Below are 20871 nucleotides of genomic sequence, written 5' to 3' on the forward strand. Positions count from 1 at the left end.
CGATGGAACAGACTCACCCAGACTGGAAACAGTTCAGCTTTCATATTGGTTGGACTGAGGCTTTTCAAGTGAAAGTATTGTACCACATAACGATGACCAATTTTCTACATTTTACAAATCCAGCAATAACGGTTGCTATCGATGGCTGCCAAACAAATATAAAATATCGCAGCGTCCTCAAACTTGAAACGTATGCTTTATGGCACGTGTACTCTCTCATATGTATCAACAAGATTGACAAATTTTCGCTGAGAATGAACAAATATTTCCCCTCTTTTCACTTCAACCTGTTGAATCATTCATCGGATTAAAACGGATTAACAGTCTCCGAAAAAATCTGTCGTTCCGTTTTCATTATACGTAATCAGGCTTAGGACGCATTTAAGTGACAAGTGAATGTTTATTTTCAATTCCACTGAAATCCTCAGAGATACCGGGGTTCTCTAATTGATTACAACTGTAATAATAATAATCTCAGATACTAACAGAAGTGAACTTTCGGGTGCGGTTCAACCCTTTCATGTTACACAAAACAAGCTTAAGTAAACATGTCAACAATTTCTGAATTTGCATAACAAGAAATGAATGAATGTCTTTGTGTGTGTGTGTGTGTTGTATTTTTGTTCGTGTTAGTTTGTGTCACAAGCTTGTTTATATAAAAAATTTCAACTTCAAGTTCAGGATATTTAAACGACCATTTTTCCTGAAAGGTCATTTATAAATACCAATAAGATTATTGGGAGTTGCGAATGATAATTCGAATGAAAGTTAATCATTTTTTATTATAGCAATCATTGTTACTTTTTCATTAAATTACGGAAAAAACTGGAGTAAGTCCTAACTTAGTTTTAGTATTTCTTCAGTTCTAGTTTGAGTATTATTTTATGGTAATTTTTAACCTTCTCATTGAAAAATGTATGCAATATCAGGAAGATAAGTCTAGATTCGTGAACGCAACAGCGTTACTGTTTTGTTTTACATTAAATATTCATCAAATCTAAATTTTCAAAAGAACCCTCCACTTGAGCAGTTTTTTCATGAGAAATCATTATACCGAGTCGAAAAGAAATATCAGTTTTTATGTTTTCCTGAAAACTACATTTTTAAACGAACTTTTGCTCTGTGTAGGGAATCGGTGAATTATCGGAATTTTGTTAAATTTTGACTTCAAACCTGAAATATAGAGAATTTGATTTAAAAAAGCTTGTGGTAAGAACCAAAATAGTTTCGAAAATATCTCATCGAAAGGTAAATACAACAACAACAGTTTCGAATGATTTCAAGTAATATAGGTGTACCTCAAGGTACTGCAGTTGAGCCACTGTTAGTTGTAATTTTTGCAGACAACACCATAATTGTTACAAAAAAAACTTTTCCCGAATATAACTATAATTGTTATACTAATTAAAATCGGTAGCGGCCGGTAATGAAATCGTTCATGGATATCTTTCATGGGTGTCGTACATTTGGAATTTATTGAATTATTTTTTGGATAGTGCAAACTGTTCATATTGTGCCTAATTCGTTCTTTGTATATATTCGAGTAACCTTTATTCATTCTGTCATAATTAACGGGTGTATATATCTGTTGTGAAATATTGTTGATAAGTTTTTTTTCTAATCATTTCACGGAAATGTGTCACTTTCGTTTTTATGACCACTCTAAAGTGAATGTGTACATATTCTGTTCACATTACCTGACTGCTATAATTATTTTTTTAATTTAACAGGCATCACCTTGCATTAGTCGCTGAAAATGTCCATTTTCGGGGAGAAATTAATGACAATAAAATTAGTTTAAAATTTTTGCGGTTCATAAATTGTAGAGTTAATAAAGAGTATAAAGAGAATAAAGATATTGAAATAAATTTGACTGACCAACTGTGAATATTTCTCACAGAAACTTGAAATGTAACAAAAACGTTCAATCTTCAAAGTTTCAGATTTTCCAATCAGACCAATCGTTATCCTTTACTTCGATAGACACTTTCTCTTAATTTGGGCGATTCAGATGTTCAACTCAGTCAACCAATTTCCAGGGCCGTAATTTAAAAGGGAATAAATCACACAACTATAATCGAATATTACCGAAAAATCCAGAAATATAAAATTGAATTCAATTTCTCAGTATGAAGTGAACGTCTACGATCCAAAAACTACAACAAAAAATACAGGTTCGTATATAAAAATTCATAGATGAAGGTGGCCCAAGTCAGATGACACCCTGTATAAAAGGTTCATGTATAAATTCTAAGGGCCCACATCAAGTGTCAATAGCAAAATGTGGACAGTTTTTCAATATGTCTGCGAATAAAGAAGATATAGGCAAAAAATTAATTTGGGATTTTTTGATTTTTCCTGTATATCTCTAGAACACATCATTGAATAGGTCTCTAAAATACGCAACTTGGCGTAACCGACACTCTATTTCTTATCGTTTACGAGATCCCCATGTACTGAAACGAATTTGAATAGCCCTGTAGATATAGAAATAAAATACTTTGTCTAATTTCCACTAACTTAATGTATTGATATTAATACGATCAAGGTTTCGGTTTTTACACCATTCTCAATACATTAAGTAAGTGGACAAAGTATTTCATTTCTATATCTATATCATTTAATAGGTATTGATGACCTTGGAACTGGCAAGAGGGCTCCTCATAGTCCTCACAGTTGTTGCTACTGCGGCTGTATTTTGGAAACAGCTTAACATTTGCTTTCGAATGAGAAAGTTTTGCATATTGATTGCCTGATTCTTAAGAGACTTATCTTCAGGAGACTGATCAACTTTTTTTTCTGTCGTATTTACATCATAGCTGGTGTGGTTGCCTCCACAACCACAACATGAATATTATCTCTTATGAGTGGAACTTCTTGAGTCATTGATTGAGCAATTGCTTACAATGATTATGGCTGACTCATTTAAATGATTATGTGGTGTATGCGGTAGAATCTCAATGTACTCTCATCTTCTTTTTCATCAAATGGCACAACTTCTGTGATGAAGACTCAATCATCAACATCATTCTGTATGTTTGTTCCATTTAATTTTCGTGAAGAAGAAAGTGATTTCGCCAAATGTCAATTAAGACTTCTCGGCAACGACTGAGAGCAATTACATAAATAACATCGATTTCACCAACATCACTCTAACATCCTTAATTGGTTCGTGTGTGATGGGATAAATCACCGCCGACAAAAATTAATAAGGGGTAATTCGTTTTGCCTAGCATCCCCGTCATATTTATGTTTTTTAATATCTGGCCATCGCAGCTAAAGTGAAATGATAAATGAGCAATTTGCGACATTAATGGAGGTTTTCATTTCCGCTGATGTGTTGTAGCGGTTTGTAACGTAGGAACTTCATTTACAAGTATAATTTGTGCGTGATGATTTTATCCTAATCGTTGTATTTGATCCCGTGTTATTAGTTTCCTAATCTTTCTTGGTTGAAGATAAACTAAAAGTAGTCACGAATGAGAATCTAGTTAAAATTTGATGATTAGTTGCAAGGTTTTGATTCATTAGAATTTTTTATTCAAGATGTTTGTCTCAAAAAAATCGTAGAATATTTATTTGTTTCGATTAATTTCTTAATCTTTTTGAAACGGAGACAATGTAGCAGTTGGTGAAAGTAAAGAAATATATTCAACGAAAGTTATTTTTTGTGGAGGAAAAAAATCAGATTTTTATCGACCTTTTTTGGGTAATTGTTACCTTCCACAATCTGAAAAAATATAAAAATTATAATGGAGAACTTTATACAAGTGTAGAAGGGCAAACTTTTTAGTTTACCCCAATAAGTTACTGCGTAAAAAATCAAAGTATTTTTCACAAAGAAAAATTTTCTATTTATCAGTAACTTGTCGTATTCAACAATTTTGCCTATCAAAAAAATTATTAAGAAATAATACTTATCTTTTACGTTTCGGAGAAACGTAATAATAATAATAATAATAATAATATAATTATTGAACGTACCTCCTGGAATATCACCTTTTTTTTTTCTAAAATTTCCAATGAGGTAAGTGTTATCAGTGGGTAGTTAATTAAATATCGACCTAATAAATGTTCCATGCTCAAATATTATAAAATTGGCAGTTATGTTTTGACTTCTTTGTGAAGTTTGACGACTAAACTTGAAGTAGATCAGTTATTTTCGCCAAATACGATTTTCATTATGCGCTACCGTAGAAAGTCGATGGATGAGTTCAAAATTCCAGACCTAGCAGAAAACTGACATATCTTCAACACTACTTTGACTGAGTATTTTTGGGCATGATGCGCCAGGAAAACATATCATTTGTCGCCTGTTTCCGAATGTTGGTAGATAGTTGAAAATATTCTTACATATTTTCTCGTTTGTAAATTATTTTTCTCTCCAGTCTGTGTACTTTCCGAACCCTAGTAATGATGAATGATCAACTTGTTAGGTAGAATGAGAATATCTTGCGCACAATATAATCTAATGAAAAAAAAATCCTACACAAGAGTACTTGAGTGACTTTTCGTGAAGCAAGTTAGCATCATCAAAAGACGAAAGTAAAACTGTCTGATGATTTCAGTTATCCCTTAATCACTAGCTTTGTTAGTGGCATAAAGCGTTCCTGTATGTTCTATTAGTTTCAAATGTCTCAATGTATTTAAGGTACTTAATTGGATAAAAATTAATGCTGTATTGTTTAAAATCGCTACGTAAAAAGTAAAGGATAAACAATGGTTTCTGCGGATTGTGTCTAAGAGATAGACATATACCATCGCGGACTTTTTTGTAGACCTTTTAAAGGTGTACAATACGGTAGTAAATTACTTTGATGTATCTCGTAGGGTTCAGCCAGCGTTTGCAATGTAAGCGCAAAAAAATGTGTTTATTTACATCTCATTATAAGCCTTTAAAACTAGTGTTTCTCTACTATATCATATATATATATATATATATATATATATATATATATATATATATAAACCTTCTTCTTGAATCACTTTATCTATCAATACAATCCACATCAAAATCTGTTGCGTAGTTTTAAAGATCTAAGAATACATGCATAGAGACAGACAGCGGGAGCGACTTTGTTTTATACTATTTAGTGAAGTGATATTCCTTGCATAAATTACGAATAACAATGGGTCAAACATGGAGCCTTGAGGATCATCACTTGCGATTGTAGTGTCGAAATTATAGTTATCAGGTGAAAAGGAACTGCTAGAAAGGCTAATAGTTTGAGTGTGTGTGATCGTCGTCGATCACCGGTAGGCATGTGTGCCAGGTCCCGTTCCCACATGTTGTTCCCTTTTGGAATTTGGACGACCGGTATAAAATCGGCCGTCCACAATCGGTGTGTGTGCAATTAGCCGTAAGGTGCGTATTCACCAAAAAAGCGAGCATGAGCGAGCATTCGTGTATGTTTGCTCGTGTTCGCTCATGTTTGCTCGACATATTGATGTCTCGTCCACACCAGAGCGAATATCTTCAAGTTCGTAGTCGTAGTTGATCCATCTACTTTGTGCGAGCACCTTTTGATGTACCGCCTTCTTCTCGATCTTTTCTGAACGCGAACAAGCATACGTTCGCTCGCTCGCTACCCGTACTCACCAGACGATTAATAATGCAGAATGCTTGTTCACTCTTGTTCGCTCGTGCTCGCTTTTTCGGTGAATACGCACCTTTACGCTAAATGTACAAAATGTCCAAATACCAATAGTGAACCACATGTGGAAACGAGACCTGGCACACATGCCTACCGGTGATCGACGCCGATCACCGGTCGGCGTATGTGCCAGGTCCCGTACCCAAATGTGGTTCACTATTGGAATTTGGACGACCGGTATAAAATCGGTGTGTGTCCATTTAGCGTTACGCTGGCACACACCTGGCACACATTTGGACGACCGGTGATCGGCGTCGATCACCGGTAGATATGTGTGCAAGGTCCAGTCCCTACATGTGGTTCACTATTGGAATTTGGACGACCGGTATAAAATCGGCCGTCCAAAATCGGTGTGTGTGCATTTAGCGTTACGCTAGTTGCACACACACCGATTTTGGCCGGCCAGTATAAAATCGGCCGATATTTTATTGGGAGCGGGTGCTTGCACACTCACCGGATTCTTATCGGTCAAACAATCAGTTGCTTTGTTGTCATAATTAGCACGCACTACCAAAACGAAGTTAATGCGTAGTAGTCATGTACGTCACTACTTCCCGGTACTGCCGGCGATACAGGCTGCTCACCGGTATTTTACCGGCGACGATCACCGGTCGGCCAGGTCCCGTTCCCACTATTGGAATTTGGACGACCGGTACAAAATCGGCCGTCCAAAATCGGTGTGTTATGGCGTACGTAACTAAATACACTCTTGCATTCTCACCGGCTTTTTACCGACCATTCCAGTCTCGACTGCTCGGTGAAATTATAGTTACCTACTACGTATTAACTCAGTTTTGGTAGTGCGTGCTAATTACGGTGTCCGGTAAAAATCCGGTGAGTCTGCAAGCACCCACTACCAATAAAAATCGGCCGATTTTATACTGGTCGTCCAAAATCGGTGTGTGTGCAATTAGCCTTAGAAACCACAGGTGTAAAAGATAAGACTTCGTTAGTCCTTAGCTCAAGCTCAAGTTTCGACTTCTGAGGGTTGTCGTTCGTAGAGGTACGACAACTGGTTAACGGAAAAACAGTTCAAATAGAACAGAACTTATTGAATTGAATTATAGCATAGTAAATAACTGAGATGTACGTGTAACTAACAAATCATTTGTACAACTACCTTGCATCGAAAATCTGTGATCAAATTAATAATATACCATGAAAATATCCTCTTTTCGATCTTCTTCGTCCTTGAATTGAGGATTTCAAATATTAGTGAACGTTGTAATTCACATTTCTGAAAACTTCCGTACTAACCCCATCAACAAATTTGAAAGCCGAACGGTTCGTCAAGTGCACTGAAAAGTGAATGAGAGCATAAAGAATCAGAAGTGGATCTCCAACAACTCGGCCCAAGGCAGTTCAGACAGTTATATTGCTGCAAGTACTTGCGATTCATTCAGAATGCTTCGAATAACTCATAAACGGACCGCCCACAGATGGACGAGCTGAAATATTATTCTGCCAGTGTACGCAAAGCAGCCCGTGGACGATTAGTAACAAAAGATTCATTCAACCGCAATTCTAGCTGGTCGGTCATTTGCGAACGTTGATAATGTCGGTGCCCCTATGCGTGCCCCTTGATTGTTCATCTACTGTAAGGAGGTAATGATGTGTTTATTGAAAAAAGTTGGATCAATTTGGACCAATTCTAAATATAATTTAAAAAAGGCAAAAAAGGGCTAACTGTGAATTCGAGTAATAACGATCCGCACTGGTGACAGCGCCGCCATATTTCGGAACAAATGGAACACTCTGTACCGTATTACATTTTTGAAATCTACATAATTTTTTTAATACAATAATATCCATGGTTGATATTTGAATAAGGGCCTGCAAGATGGCCAGATGGCCTGCAAGACTTCTTCTATATAGGAGTAGATATGCAGCTAATTTGAAGAAAAAAAAATAAATCTTTTTGTGTAAGATTTGTAAAATCATGGTCGTATAATGGTGGCTTTATGGTGTCAAAGGTAGTAAAAGCTTAGTGAAATTTGGTTTGTATTCGTCAAACGCCAAAATTGAAGAGATAACAAAAAATAATGCACTTTTTTAAGTGTTTGAAAAACATTTACAAACATTTTTCATAAAGCCTCTCAGCCTCAAATTAAGCGACTTATGACGAAAATAATGTTAGTGGTTTGCTTTACTCAATCAATCCACCGCTGTGTAAACCGGTGGTTCGAACCGCAAGGCCGAACGATCGATTTTCACTTCCTTATATCCAACCCGTGTTAGGAGTCACACGTTAAAAGGTAAGACCTCGCACAAGTTTAGACTTTTGAGGGTTGCCGTTTTTAACAGATTTTTTCGGCGACAAAAAAATGTGAAAATCGTTGCCACTTCACAATTCACTTTGTTTATTTTTGCTCTAGAGTTTTGTATTTCTGCAAACAAAACATTAGTTTCATTCAAAATAACACAGTCTAAATATTTGTATCGAAGTTTCTCGCTATCATTTTTTTTGATTGGCCAAAATAATTTTTTTCAATTTTTTTTATTTAAAACGATATATAAAGTGAATTGAAGGTGTTATATTTTTATGAGTGATTAATTTTTGGGAAAGAAAGTTTTTGGCTTTCTACTACTTCATCTTGATACAAAAAAAGGATGAGGGAATCTTCCAAAGAAAGGAAGGAAGTAATCAATTTGAAAATAAGTAACTCTATACATGGATGTGCAGATCATGCAAAGAAGTAACTTTCAGACACAAACTGAAAGAAAGTCCTCCTGAAACAGCTACTTTCATATAAACATTGAATTTCACGAAAGAAAAAAAATTATTTCGAAACAACTACTTCTATATGAACACTGAATTATACAGAAGATATTTTTCTCTACTCAGTTTGTATTTCAAACATTCGTTGTGGAATAAAAATCAGATATCATTCACATGAATTGTAACAAATTGCACTTACATGGAACACTGTCATCCTCACTGGTATACATCGATGTTTCGCAAGTGTCTTGAAGCAAGTGTCATCTTCATATGAATGTCAAATTTTCTAGTCCGATATGCAAATGCATCTGTGATTTGCATATCTTTGTGTTGCACTGTTCATACTAATAGTTGGACAATGTGTGTTTACAAGCAGAAATCTTGTCGAATGTACTGCTTAAATGTGTTAAATCACGCAAGGTTATCATGAAATAAGGTTGATTACCCATACTGTCCTCCTACTAGAGCATTTATCCAAGTTTCATACTGAGATTGAGGTATTGCTAAATCTTTAGTTTCGAGTAAACTCGCTATCGAATATGGTTAGACTTTTGCGAAGGAGTGTGGTAGCCTTTAGTAACTGCATGTTACCACATGTTATCAAAATAAAGTAGTTTAATAATCCCTTTAACGAAAATCAACACATAACAATCTTTATCTCAACACAAATTTTCATCCTAATCTGATTCGTTGACTTAAATTTCAATTCCTTCCATCAAAATATCTCTCCATCTTACTGATAATTACAATAAATTGAAATAGGTAGATCTTCTCAAAACTTATGAAAAACGTTTATTAAAACAACGATAAAAATAAAAACAACAATAAAAATTCATTGGCGCTCCAGGGAGACTTCATTGATTCCAGTGTTCTTCTCCAAAAATGATTATATTCCCAGATATCTCTCATTTCCAGCAAACTTGTTTTTATCTTTCAGAGATTCTGAAGGCCAGTCTGAATAATATGAAGCTTTTTTTTCTGTATTTCTGGAGTCATTGACAAAAAAGTGGATATGTGAAGAAAAATCAAAATCATTTTTGTTGAATCTTCAAAAAAATCTTCCTTCCGTAGCCATATAATTCATTCGAGTAAAAGATTTTCAACAGAGAATCCTCAGCATTCTTCGAACATCATCAAGACCATTCTCAGCAACATAATTGATATACAACGATTTACAATAAACTTTGGATATATGATGCTCGATACTTGATTAAAATCCATGTGAGATGTACACTAAACAGTTGGCCTACAAACAGTTCATAAAAACGCAACACATTTGTATTGAATATGCCTGAAGAAGTTACTGAATAGTGAAACGTATTGCGGTAATGATATCACCATGAGATAAAATTCATCAAAAACTTGGTATTCATTTGGGAATAAGTAACCATATTTATTATAAGAATTGATTTTTCTCTCTAAATCAATGATTCACTATATAACTTTCAAAACTAGTTTTTGAGAAAACAAATAAATTGAAATTATGAAAGCTACTAGCATATAAGGTGAATGAGTTATTCAATACTACCTTTTACGCGAGACCCCTGATTTCATTATACATTGAAGAAGGTATAGTAATACTGAAAATCAAAAAATAATTCGACTCTAACTGAATCAACAACCTAAAGTTTTACATATTGGAGTAGTCACAGTAGTTAGTCGATGCTGTTGTTGGCATCGAATAAAACAATTGAAGTTCTTTTCGGGTGGCGAGCGTAGAAGTTGAAGAGCTTGAAAAGTCTAGAAACAGATAATTTCTCCATTTATGAATACTATGACCTACAGTAGACGTATAGTAGTGAACTCAATTATACATGCATCAATTTTTTTTAAACGGATAAACGTTTGCAAAAACGCCAAATCAAGTTTTATTTAACAAAAAAAGTATCGACGGACACTTATCATAGTAGCTGGCTGATATTAAAGTTCGTGTCGATTTTGACAATAGGCTATATTATTGTTTACAAAATAATGGAACCCACTTTGAACATTTACTTAACTGACATTTTTAATAAATTTGTAATTCAACAAAAACCTCATTAAATATTCCATTCAAGCCAAAGTTTCACAATTATTGCTTCACCCTGTACAATTATTATTTATACCATTGGATAGCATTTTTTACAGTTTTTTCAATGATGTATCACAAGTAGGGGTTTGCAATTTGAACTTTTTGTGTTTTGGTGGGTGAGGCCTGGGGGGTTGATGGGTGTGAGTTCTTAGTCCAGTCATTATAGTAAGTTCACCTCGGAATTCGAGATACCCAGCTGTAAGCCTGTAAATACTTGTATATTGACACCCTAAAAGTTGTCTCAAAACCTACATATGCTAGGGTGTAAGCAACTATTAAATTTCAAGGTCAAAGGTCACAAAAATCGGTTTTTTGCGCTTTTTTTGGAAATATTTCATTTCCTATGGGTTTTTTGCTATTTGTATTTATTATCAATATTGTAGAATAAAAAATTCTCTATAAATTTTGTTTAGAAAATTTTTTATACGGTGAACCGTTTTCGAGATAGAGGGCGGAGAGCACGCGGTCACAGCATCACTTCAGGTTAACCGGTGCCTCCGGTCGAAAACGCGCCATATATAGTTGATGAACTATCGATAAATTAATGATTATAAATATTTGTCAATTTTTATCAACTATAATATTATATTTTATAATTTTTTTCCTAACTTATCCACTTTTTATTCAGTATTAATTTATTTAACAACACTTACCTGCCCATGTAATTGCAGAATTGTTAATGAAAATATAGGAATTATATTTGAATTTTAACCTTATTAATTAATATTTATAACTTCTTACATGATGAAAAAAAAACAAATAAATTATGAATTAATCTTTTTATTAAAAAATATCATTGAATACATTTATTTTTATTGAAAGTAAAGAAATAGAATAAAGGGGACAAAAACTACAATTTATAATTTCAATCATCTTCTTCCTCTTCATCGTCGTCTTCTGGCTGCTGGTAAATTTCAAACTGGTCTTCATTATCGTCTCAAGGACATTTGTCTCAAGTTCTTCCATGATTTCGTGATCAAAGGTTTCATCTTCGTTAATGTCGCTCTGATATGGTAGAGCATTGAGACAAGCTTGCCCATTACATTGGCCACAAGCTAAAGAGCATTGCAAGCCCGCTTTCCTGCATCCGCATCGCGAACCACAACCACTCTTGCAGTTGCAGAAAATTGTATTTAGCAAATTTTCTGGAGCAGGTGGTAAAAATGTCATTATAGGCTCCAGAAAATCGTTTCGCATTGCCCAACCCCATACCTGGGGTTCCAAATCATGTCCTAACCAAGTTTGAACTTGATAATATACACGGTTGAAATGTTGATGAGCAGCTGCACTTGTTGGTGGAATATTTGAAAGCTGCATAGGTTTATTAAGTTTTGTAGACTTGACGTAATGCATGAAACGAAGATGATCGAGAGTTTTCACAGATTTCGGAGCATTATAGACTGCCAATAAGGTTTGAGTTTCACTCTCTAATAATCTCTGGGCCGAACAATTTTCTTCCTCAAATGCTGCAGCTAGTTCATCCAAATTTGTCAGTTTCTCAAAAAACTTTTGAAAATGATTTTTTTCCCTTTTTAAAAAGCGCAGAAGTTGTGTCACAGCCACTTAAGGCGTGCAGAAATAAAATATGTTTTTTAGAATGAGGATAATTATCAAAACTTTTAGTCGAGTATATCTCCGTTTTTACATTACCTTTCCCAACTTTTTTAAAGAAAATTTCTTGTTCGTAAGACAGTGTACGCCTAATTAAAATGACAAGTAAATCAATATCTTGTCCTATTATAACTGCAGTTTTTTTAGACTTTGATTCTTCAATTGCAGTTTCAACAATAAGAACATCCGCATCATCTCTTTCTCTTGATTATTTTTTAATTTTAGTAAACGGTTATCAGTATTATTGAATAGATATATATTTAATGCATGAAGAAAATGATTAAATATAATATAATAGTTAATAAAAATTGACAAATATAATCATTGATTTATCGATAGTTCATCAACTATATATGGCGCGTTTTCGACCGGAGGCACCGGTTGACCTGAAGTGATGCTGTGACCGCGCGCTCTCCGCCCTCTATCTCGAAAACGGGTCACCGTATAAAAAAATTTGTCAAACAAAATTTGTTGAGAATTTTGTATTCTACAATATTGATAATGAATACAAATAGCAAAAAACCCATAGGAAATGAGATATTTCCAAAAAAAGCGCCAAAAACCGATTTTTGTGACCTTTGACCTTGAAATTTAATAGTTGCTTACACCCTACCATATGTAGGTTTTGAGACAACTTTTAGGGTGTCAATATACAAGTATTTACAAACTTACAGCTGGGTATCTCGAGTTCCGAGATTCTTACCTAATTTAAGCTTAAATGACTGGATTATCTCTTTCATGTCACTTTGGTTCCCCTTACTATCTTAGAAACGGTTTCAAGCATTTTTCGATATCAGCTTTCGTTCTTGAGATATAGCCCATTGTAAGTTTTAAAATTGACACACTGTATTTTATTCTGCAACAATTGCAGAAATTAACCTACTCCACACGATGTGTAATTTTTGTGGGACTAGCGAATGTGAGTGAAAAACTGCAATTCTGAGAAAATTGTATTGATATTGATATTTTTCTACAACTACTTCAATATTTTTAGGAAAATAAATTTTATTCAGATCTATTCGCCACATTTCATATGAATATCATTCGCTAACTCATAATGCGAATGGCATACTAATTTGCTACGTGTAATTGCATCAAATCTCTCTTGGATTGACTCGAACTAGTGCTGCATTTTAGGTGTCGCTCAATTTGAATGGTTAAACGCCCACTGACCATATTAATCATGAAGCCTTTGAGGGGATGATTGCTCTGATATATCTGTTTGAGTGAGATCAATTACACCCAAAATACATAATAACTAACTCGATAATGAGAATTATTTGTACCGCATAGGTAAAATTTTCAAGGAAAATAAATTAGATTGTCACAACTCAGTTGCTACAGTATATAAAACGAACCATGGCCGGCCATAAGTACTGCCATAAGTACTGAAAACTATAGTAAAACAGGGCCATATTGATTTAGTGATGGTCGATCTCTCACCGGCCATGTTTTATTCTGTGATAATGAATGCTTCTATTTGAAGGTTACTCACTACAAGAGATACTAACCTAACCTAACAAATGGCAGAATTCAACATCAGCACATGATAAATCAAGGCAGATATTGCTCTTCTATCCAACATCCATACAAATTTGAATTTGTCTTTGGACTCATATTAAAAATTACAAAAATATCCGAGTTTACTTTCCGACCAAAACTGAATTATGTTAAAAAAGTAATCGATGAACTTGACCTATATATACAGTGTGTAACAACGAAAACTTAACAGAGCCATTTTTGATTATAAAAAGTAAGATTTTTAAAAAAAGCTCGGACACGTCGATTTCTAATTAAATGGGGACACCTTTCAGACTAATCAGATTTTTTGTAGTACACACCCCCTCGGAGAGATGCATCCGACGACCCTTATTTAGATAGGGAAAGTAGGTCGAGTGGCACCTTGTTTTGAAGGACTTTCGAATACCTTTACAATTCTGTCAAAAGAAAACTTTTGTAACGATAAGTTTTCGAGATAATTTGAAGATTCAAAGGTATTTTTATTGAGTTCAACTCTTTTCAAAATAAATCGAATTGTTTTTAAGGTACAATTTACGTTCAGAACTTTCATAAAAAAAATAAATTTTTGCTTTTTATGACAACCTGCTAATACACGTCCATTTGATTTCGTAAAAAAGTAAGAATTATTTGTTTATTACGAGGAGATTTTTTTCGGGGGATGGGGTTGGTTTCAACCCTTACATTTCAGGTAAATTGAGTGGCACCTCCTTATGAAGGTTGCCTTTTGACGTGGAAATTTTATGCTTCTGATAAAAAAGTGAATCATACCAAAAACTTACCTACACAACGAATACAACCTGCTGATTTCTTTGAATGCTGATGACACAGAAAAGTTTAAAAAACTGTTTTAGGGTTAATGAATCCCAATAATGGTTTTCAAAGTACACACAAAAAAGTAACACCTAATAAGGGTAACTCACATAGGAAATTTACAGTAAATGTTCAAAATGTGCGCCATTTTGCTCCATGCAACAATAAAGATTTTGTTCGAATTTTGCTCTTACATTATTCAACATCTCAGGAGTTATAGCTCGGCATTCATCAACGACGTAATTCATCCAAATTGGCTGGCTGTGTAGCATAAACTTTAGACTTCAAATATCTCCACAGAAAGTAGTCCAGTGGTATTGAATCTGATGATCGTGCTGGCCATTCAATTGGACCTCTTCTGCCAATCCATTGTCCTTCAAAATGATCATTCAACCTGCTGGGCATAATGGGTTGGTGCACCGTCTTGTTGAGAATGGATAAATTCATCTTGACATCTTGGATCCTGTTCAATTATTTCATCTATACGAGGTTGTATTGCTCCTTCAAGAAGTTGTAAATAAGAATCACCGGTTAAATTTCCATCAATGGAAAATGGACCTATAATATGATTGCCTAATATTTCGACCCAGACATTCAATTTTTGGGTATGTTGGGTATGTATTTCTGCGTATTGTCTTGGGTTTTCATCCGACCAATAACGGCAATTGTGACGGTTCACGCAACCATTTAAATAAAATGGGTTTTCGTCCGAAAAACAGATGTTATAAAGCAGCTCGGGATTTTGCATTATTCTCTCACTCATGCCCTCACAAAACTCCTGTCTTCGGTCAAAATCATCCTCATTGAGTTCATGAACAAGTTTAATTCATAAGGATGGAATTTGTGGTTTTTAAGCATTCTCCATGCGCTCATATGGCTTATTCCGGCCATTGCTGATAAACCTCTGGTACGTAACCTGGGATTGGCGATGACTTGACCAATCACTCCAATCGCATTATAGTCATTCACTGCCCTTCTCTGAACATTTCTTTTCTAATTTAAAACCGAACCTGTCTCCCTGAATTTTGTGACCAAATCCAGAACATGATTTCTGCTTAGGTGTTTACCAGAGTTTTGCTCGTTAAATAAAATTGATGTTCTATTAGCATTTTGGTCGTTGCCAAAAAATAAAGCAATAACTGAAACCCTTTCAGCAGTAGAGTAATGCATTTTAAAAAAATAACAATACACGACCCGTTTAAACAAAACAATCGAACGATGTACTAATGAAAACTGGAAGAAGAGGAGTGGGTATTGATTTTAAAAAAGGGATTTTATTTAACAAAAAACTGATAAGAAGAACTGCTCGAATTTTTTTTTATTTAGGCATACAAGTTACCGAGTGGTCTGTCTAATGTATTATTAACATGGCAATTTTAACTTCAAATTATCTCGAAAACTAATCGTTACAAAAATTTTCTTTCAACAGAGTTGTAAAGGTATTCGAAAGACCTTTAAAACAAGGTGCCACTCGACCTACTTTCCCTATCTAAATAAGGGTCGTCGGACGCACCCCTCCGAAGGGGTGCGTACTACAAAAAATCTGATTAGTCTGAAAGGTGTTTCGCTTTAATTAGAAATCGACGTGTCCGGGCTTTTTTTAAAAATCTTACTTTTTATATTCAAAAACGGTTCTGTTAAGTTTTCGTTGTTACACACTGTATACTAGTGTACATGCATATGTATTTTCTGCAGAATTCTGCAAGAGTACAAAACATACAACAAAATGGTAACACGTATATACATAACAAAACTCATAAGCCACGTGTGGTTATATTTAAAAAGAGCAAACAAACAACCCATTCAGACGATTCGAAAAATAATTCTAGTTGTTTTTTTAACTTGTATATGGAGAGATTTTTGCTTTTTTTGCATATCGATAGAGAATCACCGCCAAGCCGTAATTCCATGAACCCTTCAATTCCATCTTTTTGAGTTTGATTCCAAAAAAAAATTAGTGTGTTACATTAGTGTGTGGTTGTGTGCTATAGACACGAATCATAAATGTATGTTAAAATATGTTTTTACGAACGACAACCCTCAGAAGTCGAAACTGGTGCGAGCTAAGGACTAACGAGGTCTGTCTTACCTTTTAACGTCCTAACACGAATTGGACGATAGCAAGTGAAAATCGATCGTTCAATCTGCGGCTTGAACCACAGACTCCCACATCGGTCGATTGAGAGAGTGAACAAAGCACCCGGCTACCGCCCGGCTACCGACCTACCTATGTATGTTTCGAAATAATACTACGAGAAATCCAAAATGTGGAACAATTGTTTGTAGCTAACCTGTATTATCATATGGAGCTTGACGGACATTTTCAGCATTCACTTGATTCAATAGTAACAAAAGTCAGGAATAACTTGTGCAGATCCTCAAATAATGTAGTAGTAATATTGTGAAAAAAATTTCGTCATGCAGAACGTCAGTCTGTATCACAATAATGTGAAAACACATAAATAAAAAAAATATTCGAAATATCAACAAATCATGTACATTCAAAACTACTTTTATGACAGACTGGATACATGTATATTTTCAAGTGGTTTATTTGTATGGTATTCGCAATAGCCTTCTTAATACTGTGTTCGAAACTGCCGAATCACTCCAATTAATTCGATTTTCGGTTCGGATCGTCTGACGGACTTTTTTGGTTTTGTATAATTTATCGAACCCATCAAAGTTTAATTAATTACAATGGTCAGACTGTGTATATACGTTTTCTAATTATTTTTTATCGAAGATAAAAACTTAGAATCGAAGATAATAATTAACTTTTTGTGTCCTAAAGACGATGAAATGCTGTGCAGAATTGAACGTTCTCAGACCTTCTGGTAAAATAGGAATAAGAAGAGTAGAATATTTGCTGTTTGTTAAAATAAGTTGAATTTTGATTTTTTCTCAGAAATAGTTTATTCATTCATCAATTTCTATTTTGTTTTCTTCAAAGTAGTCGCCGTCAGATATAACACACTTGTGCCAGCGCTTTTTCCAATCCTCGTATGCACTTTTTGGTATGTCCGTGGGCTCTCTAGCGATTCGGATTTTATCTCCTCAATCATCGCCAAACGCCATCCTTTCATAGGTCTCTTCGAACTTAGGAACAGAAAAAAGTCGAAGGGGTCCAAATCTGGTGAATACGGTGGCTGAGGCATGATTACGGTATTGTTTTTTGCCAAAAAAGTACGATCAAGCAGGTGCATTATGATGATACGAAAGCCATAATTTTTTTTTCACAAAACCGCTCATAAGCGGAGCATAACTTCAAAATAATAATCCTTACTGACCGATAATCGAAGAAAACAGTGAACAAAACCTTGGACATTTGATCGAATTTGGCGTGCTTTTTTGGTCTTGGCTTTCTTTGGCTCTTCTATTGGGACAATTGGACTTTGGTGTCATAACTTAACCATAACTTGAAAGGATCATAACTGGTGTGAATCATGGGTATTACATGATTATGACATCAAAACCAAAGTCCAATCGTATTTTTGAGAGTACGACTACACCTAAGTGAAACCACAAAAAGTAGGCGTATACATTTCAAATTGTGATTCATATTCCTAACATTATGTTTAGTCATCTAGCACTTAATATTTTCATTGTATTTTTGAAAATAATGTTATAAAGAATCATGTTATTGAATTTTTTTGGAATATAGAGGACTTTTAAGGATGTTCAGTCTAATATAGATACAATGTATAATATAATTTTGAGATATGAATACAAAAAACTTGCAGGTGAAGCAAGTCAAAAATGAATTCAAAAATCATGAAACAGAAGAAACATTTCGTGAAAAAAATATTTTTGAGTAAGAGAAGGAACAGTACTTAAGGTAAAATTTCACTTTTTCGGTAATATTTATTGTTTTCAGCGATGTTTTTTCACTGTTTTTTTTCCTTACATCGAATGTGCGCATAGAAAAATATTTTACGTTGATTATTTTTATAAAATCTATGTAAATGTGAAAAAGACAGAATATAAATTTTTTTATTGAATAACAAAAAACATTTTCTTGTAGAAGGAAATCAACACAGAGTTAGGCAGCAATTTGAGGTATTATGAAATTTGTCTACAAAGAAATAGTTAAGTAAGAAGAACACAATATTTTTGAGAAATAAATACATAAATATTTCACTTGCAGTGGCAAGAATTATCAGAGGATTTATTTCAAATCTTGGAATATCAAGATGTCAAAAAACTGACAACTCTTCTCAAAATCGACTCGATCGTCACTTAGTGACTAATTTTTACACGTTTAACATCAGTCAAAAAGAGAATTGCATGATGTTAATTCTATCTGAACTAATTTTGAAGTGAACATTCCCACTAATGACTCAAATGTATTCAGTTATGCTTTCATTTGCTGGAAGATGTGCGTCAGTGATTTTCATTAGATACATATTTCTCTAGTGAAAGTTAAAATTAGTAGCATCATCTAACAGAACGTTAACCACTAATTTCTATAATAATTATTTCCAAATTGTTACTGATTTCTTGAGTATAATTGGAGTCAAGATCTGAAATTATCAAATTTCTCAAGAAATCTTCAAGCCAGGCCAAAGTGACACATTCAAGAGGATTCACTTATCCTTTAAATCATCACTGAAGATTAACAAAAATGTGAACCCATAATCGCTCATTTTCCAGAAAATGTGTCAATAAACCATTTTTCATCGTAGAGGAAACTCCCAACTGTTTGGCAGAACTGCCGACTCATCAAATTGAGATGTCAAAGTTCATTAGGTCCCCCAATAATCCTATTGTGTGGTGTTATCTATTAAGCGAGCATTTCTCTTAAAAAAAGAGATAAATACAAACAAAAGAAACCGAACCACGTCACCAAAAACCTAATCGTCGATTCAATTGAGTTCTACAGCATCGATATCCCCCTAGTCTTCCAGTGGCGTTTCAAAAAAAATTTTATACGTCCTAAATACATTGCGACCCATTAAAGATGAATGCACCCCTGTAGTCAAGTCATTTTTGAAAGCAGATATTTGATTTTGATACAGGCGTATACACCCTCAAACCCAGCCTACTGGGTTCCTGCGAAAAGAGCAAATTCTCGATATTTTGCTTCGCGTCGATGATACCGAAATAAATTATTTGAAAGAGTTGATCGAAAATCGATTTTGACTCAACATACTGAATTTCAACACAACATTCGAATTTTAATTTTTTTTGTAGTTTTCATATTCCAAGTCCAATTTTCAAATTATGGTTCTAATAAGGAACTACGAAAATAATAAATTCAATATAGGAATAAGATTAAAAATAGTAATATTCATTATGAAAATAAAAATTTTGATTTTTAGTTACTAAAAAAGCACAGAGACAGCGGTCAAAATTAAATTACCATTAATGAAGCGAAAAATTCAGCACGAAATGAAATACTAATATTGGAAGTCAGTTCCACATATTGTCTCTTTCAACTGGCCCGCATTCTATTCATACATTCTTCAATTCTTTTTCTATTATTATTGGCTGCTTTCCTAAGATCTCGAATAAAGTTATTGTCGACTTCGTGGCCTAAACTTTTGAATCCTATTCTTGATAGTTCCCCAGAAGTAAAAATGCATTGGAACTATGTCAGGAAACTGAGGAGGCCATTTTTCATATGGGCTATTTCTAACAATCCAACGTAGTGGAAAATGTTCATTTAACTATTCTCGAACCATCTATAAGAGTCATAAACGGAAGCCCCATCTAGCTTGAATTACACCTCTTGTCGCACATTGAAGGGTAGATTTTCAATGATTTTCCATAATTCATTATCAAAAAAATTCAATAGTCGTTCAGCGTTAATGCTATAACTGAAAAAAACTGTCCAATTATTCTGTCGCCTAAAGTACCACGTCATACATTAACTTTTTCAATTCATACATTTCAATTTTTTCTTAAGACGTTCAGTGGACATTTTGTTACTGACATTTGCAGTATAAATAGTTCATTTATTTCCATAACACTTTATATATAAATATAAGACTGTTTTGAAACATTGATAATGACGATTTTCGATCCGAAATTCGTAACCAATAACACTCAGAAATTCAATAAATTGAAAAATTCCTCAAAAGTGGTAACAGACTAGTAAAAGAGAGTGAATTCGATCAACTCACATTTGCTTAAATAATAATTTTGAATTTTAGTTATTTCAATGCCTGTATTTCATTTATTTATAATACTTTATTATTTCTGTATCAAATTTCGGATCGATATTCGGTATGTAGAGTTAAATTTCAATCAGACTGCCAGACCAGATCGTATATCTTCACATAAAAACGATTGCAGACTACATCCCTTTTCTTGCAAAAGAGAAAAATGTTAAAGTGAAACTCATAGAAACTCCTATTGGACAAAAATTGAAATGTTCTCAATGACAACTCAAAGTAACCTAAATAACTTCTTCCTTATACTTATTCGTGTTTGTTCCCAATTTCTTTCAATCTCACCTAAGCAGTATTTTTTTATGGTTTGAA

At 34.1% G+C, this 20871-nt stretch overlaps 1 protein-coding gene across 6 annotated transcripts in view; it reads left to right on the plus strand.

The window, feature by feature from the left end:
* LOC111505570 (Rap GTPase activating protein 1) overlaps nt 1–20871 on the plus strand; it is a 923489-nt gene that overhangs the window by 555992 nt on the left and 346626 nt on the right. The gene's annotated exons all lie outside the window — the stretch shown is intronic.

Source organism: Leptinotarsa decemlineata, unplaced genomic scaffold, assembly GCF_025532065.1.
Source record: "Leptinotarsa decemlineata unplaced genomic scaffold, Ldec_3_MD MMD2_P_RNA_scaffold_2, whole genome shotgun sequence".
NCBI classification, from domain to species: domain Eukaryota; kingdom Metazoa; phylum Arthropoda; class Insecta; order Coleoptera; family Chrysomelidae; genus Leptinotarsa; species Leptinotarsa decemlineata.